The sequence below is a fragment of the Bemisia tabaci genome, chromosome 9 (genome assembly GCF_918797505.1).
Source record: "Bemisia tabaci chromosome 9, PGI_BMITA_v3".
Taxonomy (NCBI): Eukaryota; Metazoa; Arthropoda; class Insecta; order Hemiptera; family Aleyrodidae; genus Bemisia; species Bemisia tabaci.
This window is the reverse complement of record NC_092801.1, coordinates 1,496,661-1,518,180: the sequence shown is the minus strand read 5'-3', so window position 1 is coordinate 1,518,180 and position 21,520 is coordinate 1,496,661. Positions and strand designations below refer to the sequence as shown.

General features: G+C 40.8%; 1 protein-coding gene across 1 annotated transcript in view; it reads right to left on the bottom strand.

Moving 5' to 3' along the window:
- Positions 1-21,427, bottom strand: part of LOC109038230 (uncharacterized) — a 30,231-nt gene extending 8,804 nt beyond the window's left edge. The window contains exons 1-2 of the mRNA XM_072304375.1: positions 21,116-21,427; positions 13,392-13,459 (exon numbers count right to left, since the gene is read on the bottom strand). The gene's annotated coding sequence lies outside the window, so the exon portion shown is untranslated. The remainder of the gene's footprint in view (positions 1-13,391; positions 13,460-21,115) is intronic.
- Between the last annotated feature and the right edge of the window lie 93 nt (positions 21,428-21,520).

Sequence of the window (21,520 nt, the reverse complement as noted above, 5' to 3'; positions counted from 1 at the left end):
CGATTTGAAAGGAAATTATACTTAACTGAACCTTTTTTTGCGTCACGACCGTCACGCCCTTTATTTTATGAAGCGTGTGATATTCTGAAAAATCTTTGTGCCCACTTTATAGCCCTTAATACCAACTGCAAGTTTACCAATTTTCGAGATTGTACCTCATCGCTGTTGAGTACACCCGCCGTTTTAGTTTAAAATTTGTCACGACCGTCACAGTCACGACCGTCGCACCGCATTGGATATTTAGTGTGACGATCGTGTCTTCTAGACGTGTTGAGTCAATAATTAATATTTAAGTATACCTATCACTCCAATTATTGTATGATGACACTACCCTATACAAAACTGCCGCATGCCGTACCGACTCACTCGGCCTCCCCTTCCCCCTAAAAAATTTGACCGAAGCGATTCCTTTAAACTTGATTCGCCTCCATACGGTCCAGAAAAGTATACTCAATATAGGAACGAAACAAACATGTTTTTTTTTGGCACATTTTATGAAAGAACTTGGATTATAGCTGGCCACTTACAACTTTAGTGAGGCCGGTCATGGCAAAAGTGCGGCAGATGGTGTAGGAGTCACCATGAGGTCCACCGCCGATAATTGTGTTCAATATGGTAGTGACATTGCGAGCATCAATGAATTCATCGAAGCTTTTGAAAAGAAAAATGGTGAAATAAAGATATTCGTCTTCAACGACTCGGAAATAAATGAAATCGACACAAAAGGCTCTCTGCCTCAACCTCTCAAGAATGCCTGGAATACTCTTAAATTGCATCAGAGTGCAATTTATGCTCCAAATTGGAAGCTTTTGAATTTGAGATATCTGTCATGCTTGGATTGCCGAAACTCTTTTGAATACAGAAACTACAATCATGGACCTGATTTTGACATTTCAGTTTCTGAAGCTATGATCAATGGTATCCGTTGAATCCCTCTAATCTTGAAAGCCACTGACTCCAAATATTTAAATGTTAGTAACATCTCCCCCCTCCCTACCACCATAAACCCTCACATCACGTGTTTCATACATATCATCCTCCCCCCCCTCCTCTCTATCATTGCCTCTGTCATTTTATTTCTTTCTTTAGCTCATCTCATGTTTGCTCTCTCACTCTCTTTCTCCTTTCCCCTCCCTCGTATGCATTTAAGTATTTCAATTTTTCAATACCGTTAGTTACAATTTCCTCAACTCTATAGCTTCTGTGTCGAAGGAAAGTAATGCTGCAAATTCTGTCGCGGAACATGACGTACCTGAATCGGAAATTCTATTTGGAAAGTGGGTGGCCGTGACTTATGATGAACAATGGTTTCTTGGCGTAGTCAAAAAGATTGATTCCATAGAAGACCATATCCGCTTCATTTATGTTAAGGTTTAATGCTTACTTCAGATGGCCTACGAAAAAAGATGTCCAGCGCGTCAAATCTAAGGGTATTCTGTGCTTGTCACAGCCACCAAAGAAAGAGACGTCTCGGCTTTATTCTTTTGAAATATATCAAAAAGTAAATCAAATTTGTGCAAAATATGTTTGAAGTTTTGTACAAAAACTTTAAAGAGTCACCCTAATAAAAGGGTTTTGTTTCATTAATGCATTTATGAATTTCCTCGAGGTACAAGGTACACTCAGTGCAATTTTCAAATTAAAAGTTGTTTGCCAAAACTTTAGTTACAATTTGATCCAAGTGATGATATAGGACCTGGAGGGGGGGGGGGGGGGGCTCCTAAGAGAGTAGGAAGCATAGAGTCATAAATTGACGGTAAAAGAATGACCGAAAATTTCAAATGGATGAATCATGTCACGATCGTTACGGAAATGTCACGACCGTCACACTTTTTCAGAGTTATAAAACAACTGCCAGTTTTTAAAATTCATAATTTTTGAACAATGTACAGTATTTTTTGGAGGCGTAGGTTCAGATACTTAAGAAAAAAACAAATATGTAGATATTTTATCCTTAAATCAAGGAAACATTTATATATTTTTCGAGAAAAAAGCTGAAAAATCTGCAGAAATTAGAAAAAAATTTGCTATTTTATGACGAACTTATACATTGGGTCACTATTTTTCGTTGTTCCATTTCTTCATAGGACCTGACAGTATAACAAAAAAAAAAATAAAATTGCATGTTTGACCATTTTTCTCTTTCCGGCGGACCAAAATAAGCGATGTGATGGTGGTGACATCCGGGATCTATTTTTAAAACAAATTTCTCATTTTAAAAAAAATTGCCTCATAAAAAGAGGTACTCGTATAGAATTTTTAAGCCTGATACTATGCTGAACTAAGAAAAAAAAACTCTCAATCCAAAATAACATAGTTGAATTTTTAGTTTTTGGGAGGTCAAATTTGACAGTTTTCGTAGAATTGCCCATACACGAAATAAATGCATTTGCATTAAATACATATGTCTTGATATTGTGATTTTCAGGATCTTTCTACGCAAAGAAGTTCAGCCATATGTGCCGCTTCTTTCATTTGTAAATTGAAAGTGAGCAATCCATATCCGGGAAATCCACCGTTTGCTGAAAACAATCGCAGACACCAGGAAATCTCGAAAATACCAATTCGTTATATTCACCCGTTTGCTTTACGAATCAATGCCACGAGTGCAAAAATGTGAAAACCAAAACACTTTAGTCATTTTGGGAGCATTTATTCTGACGTGAAACAATAATAACCAATTTCCATTCCAAAAAATTATCAATTTTCCGTATAAAATCGAATTAAGTGTTAAATTAAACCACCAAATGTGGTTGGATTGTACTTAAAAATCGATTATTCGCAGAAAAATCAAGGCCGAAAATATATTTCAAGAAATTCGCTCTGAAAAAAGAAAAAGAAAAAAAAGCAAGAAAGAGAGAACAAAAATCGGTTTTCAGGAACAGTAACTTGCCGTCCGTTCTTTGTTGACCAGGGGGCTCTACCCCGCGATCCAACCCCCGTGGTGCTGCGCGCCGCCAAAGGCTGCTTCGTGTCCAGCGAGATCGTCGAAATCGCCCGTTGGCGATTAATGAGCAAATAATTTTAATTGAATAACAAAACGACGTACCAAAGAGAAATTTCCCGCTAAACAATATTCTTAATGACTTTCTCTTTACTCTGAATTTTGATTCCGTTTTTGAAAGTCGACTTTTCCAGGGTCATGTATAGCTGTCCTTTATATAACAAAGGCCTCTGAAAGTGGGAACCCACTCCATTAAAACTCTGATATTTGAACTCTCCTGCCTCACTCACCCCGTCCATCGAGCGTCTTAAAAACGATTTTACTAGAATAGAGAGGATTCTCGCCTCACTGGGCGATTATTTCATTGTCCCTTGGATTGAAATAGTGTCGAGAGTTTTTAAGAATAATATACCTACGCTTGTTGCTTCCTTAAATATTCAGTAGTAACAGTTTTGTTCGTAAAAAATCGACAAAAGCGGCAAACTAAGTTGCGAAAAATCGACAAAAGCGGCAAACTAAGTTGCGAAAAATCGACAAAAGCGGCAAACTAAGTTGCGAAAAATCGATTCAATTTAATCGATTATTTTGTGCAAAAAATCAATTTCTTCCGAAAAGTAAAAGAAAATCAACAACACTGCGACCACCGGCGCTCTCGAAGGCCGTACATAGGTTCAGACTCGTTTTTCCTAGCTCTCCATCACCTTCACTCAACCCAGAGGCCATAGCAAGGCAAACACCGCCAGCGGGCAGATTATTGAAATTGATAGACAAAGCCGTAGACAAAGGAGACAAAAGAGATATGGAGAGATCCTAATGGTGGAAGCGGGTGGTTGCAATGGACAAAGGAGGTAGGTAATCGACTAACTAACGGCAACCCACGAGAGACCCGACAGGTAGTCTATCATTTTCTCCCTTTGTCTATAGGAACCACCCGTTTCAACCAATAGGATCGCTCCATACTCCCTATGTCTTCTTTGTCTATAGCTTTGTCTATCAATTTCAATAATCAGGCCACAGCAGAGCCGATAGTGTTTTATTATTAGAATAAGTGTTAAACTATGTCCTAAACAAACGTTTTTGAGGATGGATAAAACCTTATACCTCCTAAGTTCGCTTCAAAATTGATGCGACAAGGTGCGTCTTTGTTGAAGTCGACCGAATTGGGTCTGTTGCACACACAAGGGACAGAGCAATGAAAAGATATTTACTTTGATCGACAGAGGTAAAAAACGCACTGTTTGACGTGAATCCAATATGTGAGTTGGATCGAGCGAGGACGTTAAATCCATGTACTTTCAGTCATTTTTACCGGCTGACTGACGGGAGAGCAGAAATTCGAGATATTTTCCAACGGTACTTTCGAGCTCATGGGAGAAATTTTCTTTTGAGCAGATAAAAAGTTAGACAAGAGATAGCTATTAAACATGAGATCTATGTGTCTGATCAAGAAAATACGTAAAATCCAGGCCCTATCGATATTAAGTCATTGCGCGGAGTCGGATATCCATAATCCATGCTCCGTGAGAATCTGGAGACTCGAAATTTTCAGATTATTTTCTGGCGATACTTCAGCGACTGAGGACATTTTATAAATTTCCATTCGAAAAAGTCAAAACGCGCTAAAAATAAGGGGCTTGGAGGACAAGGCGCCAAAGTGCAGTTTCCGCTACTCTGAGAAATACGCGCCTGAACTTTCGAAATTGCGTGGATTCTTGTGGCGAGAAGAAAGTTTATACTGATTTTTTGACGCTTAAAAATTAGAGTTAGGGAGCGAAATATTTCAGAGACTGGGCATTCAGACTAATTATCCTTGAAATCAGTAATGTCTCATTTCTTTCAAAAACCGCGTTTTCTTTATGCGCCTTGTCCTCCAAGCCCCTCGATCGATGGGTCACTGCAACCGGTCGGAAAAGAACGAAAAATCCATGCTTCTATGACAGTTCCCTCACCTGAGAGGCTACAGCTTAGAATGGACCACTAGACAAGGTACGAATTTAAGCAATCTGATACATGTTTCTTAACCAGAATTTCACGTAAACACGATTAGCGCAACGAAAATTACTGAAACCAACTCCTAACGAAGATATTAACGTTTTTATTTCACATTGGTTACGATGAATTTGAACTGCCCGCTCGCAAGAAACTCAAAGCTCTACGTGAGTCAAATCGCGCACTACAACGGTTTCAGCAAGATTCTCATTGTCAGTCGAGCAACGTTCATTTCCCACCATGTGTTGTTCAAACTATTAGCAATTTGCTATAGCTGAGCCAAAGCATCGAGATTGAGGTTGCCAGCTTTTTATATCGCAGAGACTGTCATGATAACGTTTAGCGTGCGATGTTAATCACGTGAGAGCATCGAGTTTTCATGAGCGGGTGGTTTGAATTCACGCACCAAGAATCATTAAATATCTTTGGAAGGAGTTGATTTCGGTAATTTTCGTTGTGCGCATCGTATTCTACGTGAAATTTTGATGAGGAAACATGTATCAGAATGCTGAAATTCGTACCTTGTCTAGTGGTCCATTTTGAGTATTTTCCCCGGTAGTATTTCCAGGCTCAGAGAAATTCATATTACTAATACCCGACAAAAAATCAGTCTAAAAATCAGAAATGGTCCATCATGAAAGCCAAGGAAACGGATCGATGAACAGGGAGTTCAAGACGAGCACCTCAATAATCGATTCTTAGCCATAGCCTCAAATGGGGAAATATCGATGATCGATCATTCACGCCTCGCCACTGATCGCGCTTCGACCAAGCATGCCATAATATGAGCAGCAAGCAGAGCAGTGAGAAAGCACGAACGCCTTCATTTTTGGGGATGCAAAACCGACATCCGCTAGGCACGAATAGTTGTATCGTGGTGTTTTGCTAAAGGTCTCGAATTCTGTAGTCGACATCAGGCTTATTTAGGATCTCCCTCGCAGATTAGGAGCTTTTCTACCCTGTGCATACGGTCTTTTTTCGCTGTCTGTAAGAAGTTTCATTGTCCTATCCAGTGGCGTGGCGTGAATGATCGATTATCGATATTTCTCAATGGACCACTAGACAAGGTACGAATTTAAGCATTCTGATACATATTTTTGAACCAAAATTTCACGTAAAACACGATGCGCAAGACAAAAATTACCGAAATTAACTCCTTACAATGATATTAAATGATTCCTGATGCGTAAATTCAAACCACCCGCTCATTAAAAACTCAATGCTCTACGTGATTCATATCGCGGGCTGAACATTATCATGACAGTCTCTGCAATATAAAAATCTGGCAACCTCAATTTTGACGCTTGCGGGCTCAGCTATAGCAAATTGCTTATAATTTGAACAACACATGGTGGGTTATGAACAGTGATCGATTGAGAGGCTAGCTGAAACTGTTGTGGTGCGCGATTTGACTCACGTAGAGCTTTGAGTTTCGTGTGAGCGGGCAGCTCAAAATCCGCGTAACCAATGTGAAATAAAAAGGTTAATATCTTCATCAGGAGCTGGTTTCAGTAATTTTCGTTGCGCGAATCGTGTTCTACGTGAAATTCTAGTTAAGAAACATGTATCAGATTGCTTGAATTTGTACCTTGTCTAGTGGTCCATTGAAGCTATGGTAAAGAATCGATTACTAAGGTGTTCGCTGCGAACACCCTGTTTATCGATCTTTTTCCATAGGTTCAAATGGCAGATCAATCGATATATCGCGAAGCACGCCACGCCACTGGTCCTATCAAGGAAAGTCGGTAATTCTGGATCGGGTTTCCTTTGTCACAAGCATAAACCCGTTTCGGCCGCGTGCATTTTGCGCCCGTGGACCGGTGGCGTGGCGTGCTTTGCGATATATCGATTGATCAGCCATTTAAACCTATGAGAAAGTATCGGTAAACCGGGATTTCGGAGCGAACACCTTAATAATCGATTATTTACCACAGCTTCAAATCGGGAAATATCGATAGATCGCAAAGCACGCGACGCTACTGATGTGGACTCAGACCCCCTCTACCCTTCACACACGCCAAAAATAATGAACTGGTCTGTTTTGGCCAGCATTTATCCACGAAATTCTTTGCATAACATCTGAATATTCTAATGGTATACCTATACATAGAAAACAAAGAGTATGTAAAAGCAGCCCGAAACGGAAACGACAATCGAAAACACAGGAAAAAGCGGAAACAAGGCTAAAGTACAAAATATGAGGCAGGACGTTTCGGTACCTTACGGCACCATTATCAACTGCAATAAGAATTAAAAATAAAAAAGAAATCAAAATAAAAACCAGCAAACGGCGTTACATCGTGAAATTGGTAAATGAGACTGCCAAAGTCTCATTGGCAGCCATTGGCTCTTGGCAGTCTCATTTACCAATTTCACGATGTAACGCCGTTTGCTGGTTTTTATTTTAATTTCTTTTTTATTTTTAATTCTTATTGCAGTTGATAATGGTGCCGTAAGGAACCGAAACGTCCTGCCTTCATATTTTGTACTTTAGCCTTGTTTCCCCTTTTTCCTGTGTTTTCGATTATACATAGAAATTATTTATACATAAGGTTGATGGGGTGCCTAAATTCATACCACCAGGGCAGTGCTGGTTGAATCCCCCCAAAGTTCTCTATTTGAACGTTTCGATGCTCGAAGGAATTATAGGCAACTAAATGAAATAAAAAGGGACCAGGACCACGCATGCTTCGTGTTTCCTACTGATTTAAAAAATTCGTACATACTGCCTTTGCGCGTAATAAATCGTCCATTTCGTTGGTTATCGATGGCAAAACTACCGAATCGCAGATTTCGATTGGAGTGTTTGAAAATTTCCGCCCATATTTTACTTATTTGAGGGAACACAACTTGACATTTTTGCATGAAATTTTCAGAGAATGTCTCAGACAAAATGAAGAAAAATGAAACAAAATGTTTCGAAGAACCGATAAACAGGCTTCTTTCAAAAAGGTAAAATGAAAAGACAGGGTTGCGGGAACAACTTCGGATCCAAGTGGTAATAGAGTTCGATAGTCGATTACCTACCTCCTTTGTCCATTGCAACCACCCGCTTCCACCAATAGAATCTCTCCATATCTCCTTTGTCTATAAATTTCAATAATCGGCCCGCTGGTGTAAGATAGGTACTGCAATACTAAGGAAAAACGCCGTATGAGCCGTCAGACGTTACCAAGTTTTCTTCGATAAAAACCGAATTTACTGGGAGAATTGTGAATATTTTTTTCCGAAATTTTCGGACAATTTTGCACGTAATTTAATCTATAACATCTGAAAATTTCACAGAAAAATATGCACGAGTGTTGTCAAGAATACAGGTTTTATCGAGGGAAATTTAGCAACTCTCGAATGTTCATACGGCGTTCTTCCTCAGCACGGCAGGGTACATCGTATCGATCAAATGAAAAATCTTAAAAAATTTGCACTTCTAAGCCGGAAAAACGGCAAAACCACCCGTTCTCATAGATCATTTACGAAGGAAAAAGTGTAACATCCACAGAGATGAAATTTTTATTTACATAAACGCAGAATCGTTGCGACTGATTTTTAAGACTTGTGTGGATATGCCATGGTTTTGTTTTTACTTGAAAAGTCAACATTTTCGGAGTTTCTGACGAAGGCGATGCGATACACACCATACACCGGATCCCGGGACGGGATCATCAAGAGTAAGTTCCGACGCACAGTGGATCGAGTCAATCAGGAAGGGCGGCCATGACATTTATAAAAAAAATTGGGAATTTCGGCGTTCAATTCGTCAAATTTTAAATATTAAGGAGTGTTTCTAGAAGAAAATTTCACGAGGAGACCATCGAACCACTTTTGAAACCTCAAAGTTTTCAACGGAGTTATGAGCTTTTCAAGTTTCCAAATTTTGTCCGACCTCCCCTATTGACTCGATCCACCGTGCGACAGTTCTTAAGGCGAATCGACATACAGGGTTATTCAAAAGTCTCGCACCACCGGCCATGAGGGGGGGGGGGTGGGCATTTGAAACTTTTGAGTTGCCCCCCACCCCCTCCCCACGAGGGGATCAAAAACTGAAAAGAATCTAAAAAGTTTCCCACTCGATATGAGGAAAAGCGTCTTAAACCGCAAGTCGATATCATAACTAGAACTAAAGTTATGGCCAGTGGTGCGTGACTTTCGAATAACCCTGTATGAGAGGCTTGGAGGACAAGGCGCATAGTGCAGTTTTTGAAACAATTGAGATATTAATGATCTCAAGTAAAACTGGTCTTACTGCATATTCTATGAATATGCTCCCCAATTCCAATTTTTAAGCATTAAAAAGTCAGTTTGAACTTTTTTCCCGCCATAAGGGTTCATGTAATTTCGAAACTTCCAACACGCGAGCTGCTCGAAATAGCGAGGACTACTCTCATGCGACTTGTCCTCCGAGCCCCTCACATGTACTGAATATTTTAGTTTCTGTAAATCTTCAAAATCAAGGACTCCCGTTCATCACAAAAAAGGTACTTTATATTAATTAAGATAGAAGAGAGTACACTTAGGACGATACAGAATTGAACAGTCATAAAAACTTAACTCCAGAAATCTACAAGAAAATGAGACTGCTGAGCAATAACAACATTGAGCCATTGGCGGTGTTTCATTCCAGATAATTAAAAAATTAGGACGTACAATCTTTATGGACTGAAATTGAATGAAAGGAAATATTTATAGAAAATTAGAAAACGGGCATAGAAAATTGTATGCTGATGTCGGACTAAGCAAATTAAGTGTGATTCTAACATTAATAGAAAACTGCCAAATCGGAGAGACTTCATTTCAGATACAAGAGAACGAGACAGCTTTAGACACGGATGAAAAAACTCCGTGCATCGGACCCGAAGTTGAGGTCATATGATTCTCTGAAGTTTTCTGATCACGCATCCGAAAACCTGAGGTCGAGCTGCCAAAGTTCGGGTCAGACATCGAGGCACTTCGGTATGTATCGGAGTACTTCAGATGTGTGACCCGAACCCTTCGGTATATTTCGAAGTACTTCAGATGTCTGACCCGAACTTCGGCAGCTGGAACTCAAGTTTTTAGATACGTGGTCCGAAAACTTCAGAGATCCGTATGACCTCAACTCCGGGTCCCACGCACGAACTTTCTTTCTCCGTGCTAGTAATTACGAAATCGAAAACTGTCAGTGTTCCATTTCAGACACTGAGGAGTAGGTATTACTGAAATACTATGACTGAAATAGAATCATTAGACTTTAAAATTACATTGAAAAATGAAAATAATTTGTACTTATTTGAGATGGAAAAGGGCGCAAGAAAATTGATACATCGTGAAGGCTTCCGTTCCAGATACATAACAATGAGAAATCTAGGTAAGCAATTACAACTTTGAGTGAGGAAATACCGTCGGTGTTCCATTTCAAATACTGGAGAATGCTATTGAAAAATGAGAACACAGAATTATTGGGGTTTGAGATTACATGAACCAGACGGAGAGTGTACACTAAATTAAGATGTAAGAGAGTGAAAACATAACTTTTGAGCATTGATGAATCTTAAAGAATTTGTTGCAGATACGAAAGATAAGTCACAGAAACATAGAGGTTCAAATTAACGTAAACAAGAATGATAGTTTACACTCATTTAAAATAGAACGAAGTTTAATTAAAATATACAGAACATTGACGAACCGTAAAAACTTCGTTTCGGTCCGAAACTTTCAGATACAAAAAAAAAAAGAAAAGTTAAGCAATTACAATACATAGAGGGCGTTCCACTTCTGGATGACGAAAGAGGGGTACTTGAAAATTAAGAAAATAAACATAAGTTTTGAGTTACATAAACGAATGAAATCCCATTGAAGAGCCAAAATACTGAAATATGATGGTTCAGAATGACAAGTATTCAGCTCCAAAAATCAAAACATTTCAAATGAAAGCATTGAAATTCACATGTAAGGAAAAAGTTGGCTCACGCTGATTAATTTCATTGAGAGCACATTGTGTCTCGGGTTTTAAATTCCCGCCACCCCAAATGAGGCCGAGACTCTCAAGTTGATGCATTCTCCGATCATCCGACAGAAAGCTACTCTCGAGATGTTTTTTGATCAAAAGGTGACGGATGTGGGGAGGAAGCGGTAGGTCCTTCAACCTTTCTGTAGCAAAAAAGTGGATGAGGATCAAGGCCTCTCTTGACTCCTTTTTCAACCATTTCTGACTCGGAATTAGCCCTCCGAATTCAGGGAGATAAAAAGCTGCGTGAAGCTTAGGGTAACTGTTCACCGAATCGATTTTTGGTTTGATTGATATCATCTTTTCGGTTAAAGCGAAATGTGGGAACATTGAGCGTAAACGCCATAAGGAGGGAGAATCAGAGTTTGCGTAATAAGTTCGATCATGTCTATAACAAGATTTAAGATGAGACAATTGGTCATATTCTTCTGGGCCAAGTTTCTCATAAGTTTCGCGGGTGAGCAGCGTTATATAATCCTTAAGATCAGCTACACGCCACATGCGATCAGGGAACGAAGTCGTTTGAATGGTGGAGAGAACATTCATAGGCTCAAAGTACTTCAACTCTAGCATTATTCCTTTTGTTCTGGAACATGGGTTCTCTATGTCTCCAAGTGGATCATTGACCTCCTGTAATAGCTGTCTATCTCTGTTACTAAGCGAGTGCATCATTTCAGTAAGTAACTATAAGAACATCAATCTTTCTCACAGGAAAGAAATTAAAAGTTCTCGTGGGGTGCGTAAGTGCTTATCAAGGCCTTTTGTGATTTCTATAACAAAAAAAAAACAAAAAAATAAAACAAAAAAAAATCTTACATTCTCACGGGAAGTTGTATGATTCAATGCAGAAGAGGATTTGTCAGTAGCTTTACGATTCAATTAATAAGAGGATTTGTTAATACATATAAGTATGGTTTAGACCTGCACCGCAAATAATTATGCATTTGTGTTGAGGCAATCATTAAATTGAATACTATTCCTCGGCGGAGGCAACACGTTGGAGTTTGAAATATGTTTGATTGCTCATTAATGAAGTCATTAACCTCCGGCTGGTCAAAAGGTCTATTTCACTACACACAAGGCAAACAGATGTTAAGTTTGCAGTTTTGTTAAGCAGGCCAAAAGATTGCTAGAGTATCAATTTCTGCATCATTCTTTTTCTTTTCACGTGCGGTTGCAGAATGGGTCAGTTGCGCTGGTCACAAAATCGAGTTTCAATGATTGGTTCTTGTACCTACATTAGCTAAAAATAATAAGATCCGTCCAAACCGCAACTTTCTCCGTTCAATATTAACCGAGATATTGCCCTTTGAAAAGTCGGGGTTTTGACGTCATCCACCGCGGTAGCGACACCCTTGGTTTCTTCCCCTTTAGTTCGATCAGTGATGCAAAGGCCGCGACGCAAATGCTCAACGACGTTGAACACGAACAAACTGTGGTGAACTGACTGACCGCCTAATCTCTCCGCGTCGAATGCGTTAAGAAAATCGTGTACCTCTTACCGTATTGATGTTTCACTGTTGACCGACGCTTGTACTTCGCAGGTGTATCTGGGCTTTGAATAGGAATTGGTTTTTTTCCCTTGTCGTTCAACTTAAATTCCTTCCCAGCCAAACAACCGTTGACGGTTGTTTGGCTGGGAAGGAATTTACGTCAAACTGCACGTAGAAATAATTACTGTAACATTACTTGGATTGCATTTGGCAAGAGGGACGGGCGAGATCAACTTGAAAAAGCGTGTTACAAACTACGCAGATTGCACACTGAAAGGAGTGGTTTCCGGACTTCTTTGACGTGCCCAACGTGATTTTCGGGCGATTTTACCTAAAACTAGTGTATTTATTTGGCTGCATCTCTTGCGCGCAACAGATCCATTCACCGGTATCGAGGCGTAAATGATCGATTATCGATATTTTCCCATTTGAAGCTAGGGTAAAGAATCGATTATTAAGGTGTTCGTTGCGAAGACCCTGTTTATCGATCCTACTGCATGAGTTTAAATGGCAGATCAATCAATAAATCGCGAAGCATGCCACGCCACTGCCATTCACAGTTTCTACCAATCTAGTGATTCGCCGTTTCGCGGCTCCGTTAAGGTGATTCCTCCCAGCGGGGCGATTATTGAAACTGATAGACAAAGCTATGGACAAAGACGACAAAAGGGATTTGGAGGGATCCTATTGGTGGAGGCGGATGGTGGCGATGGACATAGCAGGTAGGTAATGGACTAACTGACGGCAATTCACGAGAAACCTGACAGTTAGTCCATCATTTTCTTCCTTAGTCTATAAAAGCCAATCATGCCAACCAATAGGATCGCTCTATACTCCTTATGTCTTCTTTGTCTATAGCTTTGTCTATCAGTTTCAATAATCGGCCCGCAGGTCATAAACAAACATCTACGTATCGATGTTTGTTTACAACCTGGGAGGAATCACTTTAAGGAGGAAAGGAAGAGCAATAAAAACCACTCACCAGAGTACACAGCCGTTGACGACCGTAAAATCCTTAAACAGCGGAGAGAGAAAGAACGTGGTGGTCGTCTGTAAAAAAAGAATGAAAACATTTGATAAGTAATTTGGCGATAAAGAAAGAAAAAGAAAAAAAAAATCTGTTTGCCCTATATTACAAGACGACAAAATAAATAGTAAAAAAACAACAAAAGTTTTATTTAGGTATTCAGGAAATGCACGTCGACTGTTCTTCAGGAGTGTCAAGGCGGACAGTTATCATAAAATTTGACCGAGAAGCATTTTTAAATAGTTTAACAGTACGTCCAGAGTAAATAAATTGTACATAATTTGCCTTCCGATTTTTGAAATCCATGCGGTGCGTGAAAAAACTATTTTAAAATGCTTCTTAAAGTTTTGGGTCAAATTTTTTGTGCAAATACCTGACAAACTACAACGCGATATGATACGCGGAAAATCAGCAGACATTTTTTCAATTCGAGATATTATGAATTGGATTACATTTTGCAAAAAGGAACCACTATCTTTGGCTCTCCCATAAAAGCACGTATCTGCATAGGGAAACCAATGGCGTGTATGTTGTTTCTAAAATGGGCCACAAATAGTGGTTCCTTATCGCAAAATGTAATCCAATTGATAGATCGAGTGTATCGCATCCTTTTCCAAAGCGACGAAACTCCTCCTTCATGGACTGAGGCTCCTAATCCCGTTGATGGTCATATTTTACGTGTTTCCGCTTCGTGAGTGTTGTTGGCATTAAGATTTATTGCGTTGTACTATTTTTTTTTCTTCTATTTTCCCGGACCTATTGTTCCCTGCCAGAGTTCTATGAACGCGCATCCGGTATGGTCAATTGGATATTTCGTTGTTTTTCAGACGAGAGAACCATTGGCGTGGCGTACTTTGCGATACATCGATTGGACTGCATTTTGCAATTTGGAACTATAAATTCTAGCCCGGTTGAAAAACAACGTATGTGCCATTGGTTTCCTTATGCACACAAGTGTTTCTCCAGAAGAGCCAGAATTTATAGTTCCAAATTGCAAAATACAGTCCGATTGATCTGCCCTTTAAACCTATGGAAAAGGATCGATATGAAGAGTGTTCGTAGCGAACACCTGTAATCGATTCTTTACCATAGCTTCAAATGGGGAAATATCGATAATCGATCATTCACGCCTCGCCACTGCGGGCCGATTATTGAAATTGATAGACAAAGCTATAGACAAAGGAGATATGGAGAGATTCTATTGGTGGAAGCGGGTGGTTGCAATGGACAAAGGAAGGAGGTAGGTAATCGACTAACTAACGGCAACCCACGAGAGACCCGACAGTTAGTCTATCATTTTCTCCCTTTGTCTATAGGAACCACCCGTTTCAACCAATAGGATCGCTCAATTCTCCCTATGTCTTCTTTGTCTATAGCTTTGTCTATCAATTTCAATAATCAGGCCGCAGGAAAGAACGTAACTACACTTGGATTACATTTTGCACTGAGGAGCCACTATCTCTGGCTCTTCCATAAAACCACGTATCTGCATATGGAAATCAATGACATATATGTTGTTTCTAAAATGAGCCAGAAATAGTGGTTCCTTACGCAAAATGTAATCCACATCAACATTGGTCAATTCCCGCTCGTCAATTGGACTGCATTTGCTGGCTCTTCTGGAAAAACACTCATGTGGATAGGGAAAGAAATGGCACAAACGTCGTTTTTAAACCGGGCTAGAATTTTTAGTTCAAAATTGCAAAAGTTAGTCCAATTGTATCTATCTTTGCATGGAGAGTTTGAATTGATGTAGAGGTCGACTCTCAGGGTAGCGTGTGGTAGGGGCACCGCACCACCTCCATTACGGCCTCAGTGTCAAGGGATTTTTTTGAGTTTTGGGGCTCGTTTCAGAAAAAGCCAGTGGCACCATCGTGTTTCTCGAGACATTTTATATTGAAATCAGCACTTGAACCGTAAATTCCTGACATATGGACCAATACTCATTGATCGATAACCTGCAACCCCTCGCGCCTTGAGTAATTTATCCGATGAAAGCTCTTCTTTCACACGTACAGCGAAGCGACAAAATCACTCAAAAGTCATAGCTTCGTTTTAGCATCGAATTGATGGGTATTATTTTTGATGAATAAATCTTTGTATTCACAACTCCAAAATGCAGAAACTTCTTAGCCTCCCCCAAAATTTAATATTTTGCTATATTTGCGCCTCTACATAAAACGACGCGCCTAACAGTTTCCTTCTTCAAAAGCAGCGCGCTTGAAAGACTTCCAGCACAAAAACAGCCTGACGTCTCATCTTTTGGACGTATCTATGCTAAATGGAACTATGTGGAGGTGGAAAGATGGGGTGTGCTCGTTAGTGCCCGGGCCATAAGAATGAATGGGTATTTTAAAGTGCCAGTGACGTCAGCAGCGATGATCGAGACGTATATAACGGTGACAAGCTCGTCGTCGGGGCGCTTTCACTCATGAGCCCTGTCCACAATGCGGTAAGTCAAAACGCCTTCAATTCTTTGCATATCGACGGTGAAACTACCAAACCACGTATCTCGGTTTGCGACGTCGCAGACTTCCTGTCATACTTTATTTTTTAAATGAAAAACTACTTAACATCCAGTCTTGAAAATTTCTGTGATTTTTCCTCTTTGTGCGGAGAAAATTCCGTGAAAATTTCAAGGAATGATATTGATTTGGTCTACTTCAAAAACATAAAATGTGAGCGTAGATTTTTAGATACCGCAAACGAGATACGTGGTTTGGTAGTTTCACCGTCGATATGCAGTACGGACATCCGCCGAGCACGAATTGGTGCATCGTGCATCAAGGCGCTGACATCGACGCATCTTCGTGTCAATCGAAAGGGACTGCTGCAGGAAGTCAATACGCCTTCAATTTTTTGCATATGCAGTACGGACATCCATCGAGCACGAATAGTTGCATCAAGGCGCTGACGTCAACGCGTCTTCGTCTCCATGGACGAGGACCGGTAGTAGAGAATTCGCAGGTGTCTTAACTTTTGTGAATTTCGCTTTTGAAATGATACTGCTAGGAAAACCGAGCACGAGGATATCCTTGGTTTCGAAATTGAACAACTTTTGGAAAAAATATGACAAAATAACCTAATCTGCTAACATACATGTATTTAAATGGAAACTGCCGCCATAAGACGTAACAAGGCGGCACATTTTTTCACTTTTAAATCTATTTTCCTCCATTTTTCCATGTCAGAATAAAAACTATGAAAAATACTGCGAACTCAGCTTATTAGGCTCTCTCAAATGAAGCAATAAAATTTTTCGTGTGCAAATTTTCCGATGGTGTGCAATAAGTCAAAACGCCATCAATTTTTTTGCATCCCTAGGGTGAAACTGGAAACATGAGTGCCTCGGTAGCGGTATTTCATAATCTTCTTCACTTTATTTTATAAAAGGACTCTGAACCAACAAGACGGACCGTGCGATCTCCCTGGATGGCGAGCCGCTAAAATGTATGTGTAATGATCTATGAAACGAGCGAAAATATTCCGTCAAAATTTTCGCCGATTGAAGAAAATCCGCGGAAATTCTTTGGAAAAACTGTATTTGCCTTTCGCGACAAGAAGATGAAAAATACGAAATTAGTTGACGTCTGCAACGTTGCAGTTGGACCTAAATACGCTTCTTTACGCGTGCAGGAAAGGATATTTGAACTCATTCACGGCAGGCGCAGTGATACGACTATTCGACCACGGGTGTAAGCATGTTGCTGCCAGCCGGATTGAAGGCGCGCCACAATCCAGCACTTACTCGGGTCCCGTCCCGTGCGATCTCCCTGGCTGGCGCGCCGCTAAGATTGCCGCAAAGGGAGGACTGCACGTCATTATCCTTGACTCTCTGTCTCGTTTTTTTTTACAATTGGAGTGAAATTGTATCCCTGAATGGTAACGATTCAGAATCTCGGATTGGGTTTATTAAATTCATTTTTTTTTTAAAATGAGGTATGAAACGAGCAAAAATATTCCGTCAAAATTTTCGGCGATTGAAGAAAATCCGCGGAAATACTTTGGAAAAACTGTATTTGCCTTTCGCGACAAGAAGATGAAAAATACGAAATTAGTTGACGTCTGCAACGTTGCAGTTGGACCTAAATACGCTTCTTTACGCGTGCAGGAAAGGATATTTGAACTCATTCACGGCAGGCGCAGTGATACGACTATTCGACCACGGGTGTAAGCATGTTGCTGCCAGCCGAATTGAAGGCGCGCCACAATCCAGCAATTACTCGGGTCCCGTCCCGTGCGATCTCCCTGGCTGGCGCGCCGCTGAAATCGCCGCAAAGGGAGGACTGCACGTCATTATCTTTCACTCTCCGTCTCGTTTTTTTTACAATTTGAGTGAAATTGTATCCCTGAATTGTAACGATTCAGAATCTCGGATTGGGTTAATTGAATTCATTTTTTTTTAATGAGGTATTAAAGGAGCGAAAAAATTGCGTCAAAATTTCCGGCGACTGCAGAAAATCCGCGGTAATTCTGTAAAGAAACTATATTTTCCATTCGCGACAAAAATGATTGAAAATAAGACAGTAGTTGACGTCTGCAACGGTGCAGTCGGACCTACATACGCTTCTTTACGCGTGCATTAAAGGATATCTGAACTCATTCACGGCAGGCGCAGTGATACGACTATTCGACCACGGGTGTAAGCATGTTGCTGTCAGCCGGATTGGAGGCGCGCCACAATCCAGCAATTACTCGGGTCCCGTCCCGTGCGATCTCCCTGGCTGGCGCGCCGCTGAAATCGCCGCAAAGGGAGGACTGCACGTCATTATCTTTCACTCTCCGTCTCGTTTTTTTTACAATTTGAGTGAAATTGTATCCCTGAATTGTAACGATTCAGAATCTCGGATTGGGTTCATTGAATTCATTTTTTTTTTATGAGGTATTAAACGAGCGAGAAAATTGCGTCAAAATTTCCGGCGACTGCAGAAAATCCGCGGTAATTCTGTAAAGAAACTAAATTTTTCATTCGCGCCAAGAATGATTGAAAATAAGACAGTAGTTGACGTCTGCAACGGTGCAGTCGGACCTAAATACGCTTCTTTACGCGTGCAGGAAAGGATATTTGAACTCATTCACGGCAGGCGCAGTGATACGACTATTCGACCACGGGTGTAAGCATGTTGCTGCCAGCCGGATTGAAGGCGCGCCACAATCCAGCACTTACTCGGGTCCCGTCCCGTGCGATCTCCCTGGCTGGCGCGCCGCTAAGATTGCCGCAAAGGGAGGACTACACGTCATTATCCTTGACTCTCTGTCTCGTTTTTTTTACAATTTGAGTGAAATTGTATCCCTGAATTGTAACGATTCAGAATCTCGGATTGGGTTCATTGAATTCATTTTTTTTTAATGAGGTATTAAACGAGCGAAAAAATTGCGTCAAAATTTCCGGCGACTGCAGAAAATCCGCGGAAATTCTTTGGAAAAACTGTATTTGCCTTTCGCGACAAGAAGATGAAAAATACGAAATTAGTTGACGTCTGCAACGTTGCAGTTGGACCTAAATACGCTTCTTTACGCGTGCAGGAAAGGATATTTGAACTCATTCACGGCAGGCGCAGTGATACGACTATTCGACCACGGGTGTAAGCATGTTGCTGCCAGCCGGATTGGAGGCGCGCCACAATCCAGCACTTACTCGGGTCCCGTCCCGTGCGATCTCCCTGGCTGGCGCGCCGCTAAGATTGCCGCAAAGGGAGGACTACACGTCATTATCCTTGACTCTCTGTCTCGTTTTTTTTTACAATTTGAGTGAAATTGTATCCCTGAATTGTAACGATTCAGAATCTCGGATTGGGTTAATTAAATTCATTTTTTTTAAATGAGGTATGAAACGAGCAAAAAAATTGCGTCAAAATTTCCGGCGACTGCAGAAAATCCGCGGTAATTCTGTAAAGAAACTATATTTTCCATTCGAGACAAGGATGATTGAAAATAAGACAGTAGTTGACGTCTGCAACGGTGGAGTCGGACCTAAATACGCTTCTTTACGCGTGCAGGAAAGGATATTTGAACTAATTCACGACAGGCGCAGTGATACAACTATTCGACCACGGGTGTAAGCATGTTGCTGCCAGCCGGATTGAAGGCGCGCCACACTTCAGAAATTACTCGGGTACCGTCCCGTGCGATCTCCCTGGCTGGCGCGCCTCTAAAATCGCCGCAAAGGGAGGACTGCACGTCATTATCTTTGACTCTCTGTCCCGTTTTTACCACAATTTGAGTGAAAGTTATCCCTGAACCGATACGATTCAGAATCTCGGATGGGGTTTAATTACATTCATTTTTTTAAAATGAAGTATGAAAGGAGCGAAAATATTCCGTCAAAATTTCTGGCGATTGAAGAAAATCCGCGGAAATTCTTTGGAAAAACTGTATTTGCCTCTCGTGACAAGAATGATTGAATATAAGAGAGCTTCAAATGGTTTATTTTTCAAGAACTTTGATGCTTTGCGTTTGCAATAATCCTAGCCACTTGAATTACTTTAAAGAAGAAAATGAAACGATTAGTGTTTAGTCATTGGTGGTAGTTGAAATTTCAAAAATACACACAAAAACTGGGCGTTCCAATTTCCGTTGCTTGTGGCGTTGGCGACCAAATACGGCTGTATAATTTAACTCTTGAATGCATCGTGAGATATGCCAATTCACCCCAATTTAAATTGCGTTCAAAACCGAAAAAAAGGAAGATTTTAAGCAACTCGTGAAAATTGTCAATTTTTCCCTGACTTTTAGCTGTTTTTGGTCATATTCCCTGACTTTTTTAGGTTTTCCGGAGCACTTTTTTCCCCCTGACTTTTCCAGGATTTCCCTGAATTCCCTGACCGTGGCAACCCTGGATCATGCATACAGAGTGTTAGTGAGGCGATGCTCTTAAGATCTGGGCCTCCTGTGGTGTAGTGGTTGTAGCACTAGTTCTATGACCAAAAGGTCCCGGGTTTGATCCTCGGCCAGCAGCGCAGCAGCCCAACCACAGACTTCTATAGCTCCTGGCAATAGAAGTGCGAGTTAGTTCCATAGCAGTTCCTTCGCTAGAATTTCTACAACCCAGACCGTGATGGAAGGCGTGCAATGTTGAACGATTAACTGAAAAAGTGGAAATCATTCTCAACCAGTCACCATCCTTGATGTATTCATTGAGGTAGAAGAAGCAGGTGGGTAAACATTAATGGCGGGGGATACACTAACCTCAAAATTTCGGTTTCAACCAATAACTTGAACCAAATTAACTTCCATGGCCGACGAGTGAGATGCACGTAAGCAGAAGAAGAACCCTAACCTCAATTTCGATGGAATCGAGCAGTTCCATCGACCAATGAGCAATGAAACAGCCTTCCGAAGGCCGTTTCTATAGACCAAGGTCTGTGGTTGCCTTCGAAAGGGATTCCATAGGAATGGAACCTAGTTCTATCAATATCGATGGTAGCGAGAGGTCTGTGGTCGGGCTACAGGTGACCTGAGTTTGGTGGTCTCAGACAATGGTAACGTGGAACTGGGGTAATAAGCATGAGATTTGAAAACTAGGTGGACAAACAAAAAGAAAAAAAATGTGGTAAAAGCCCAAGAAAAATCTTGCAGGGCAGAAAAAGGATATGCTCCACTTGAGAGAAATTTGAAAAGAGTGTAACTTCTCATGTGAAGACGCTAAGAGGATGCTCTGAGAGACTCATCATACTCACTGTCTGTATTGTAGATGTGCTGGGCTGATAATATCCTATTACAGTAATTGATCGGTAACGATTAACGGTTAGACACACTGGAAGCCGGGAAGTCAATAACTACCGAATTTCACTAAATTGAAAGTCAAAACAGAACTCACGCCGAGAGAGCTCAACCACAGACACCGTTCGAATGAGCTCCGATTCAGATTCTGAAACCGTCTCGACTGTATTCTGTGCGGCTTGAAAACACTTACTGAAACTAAGAAAAAATTACCAAACTCGGTACATAAACTTCAGGTCAGAAAGATCGGAACTAGAACCTGAGTGTGAGTGAGTGGAAATGGGAAAAGCGGAAAAGCTCACCAAGTTCTGCATCGCAACGGCGACACTAGTGCTACCTACCGGAATTAGTACCAGACTAAT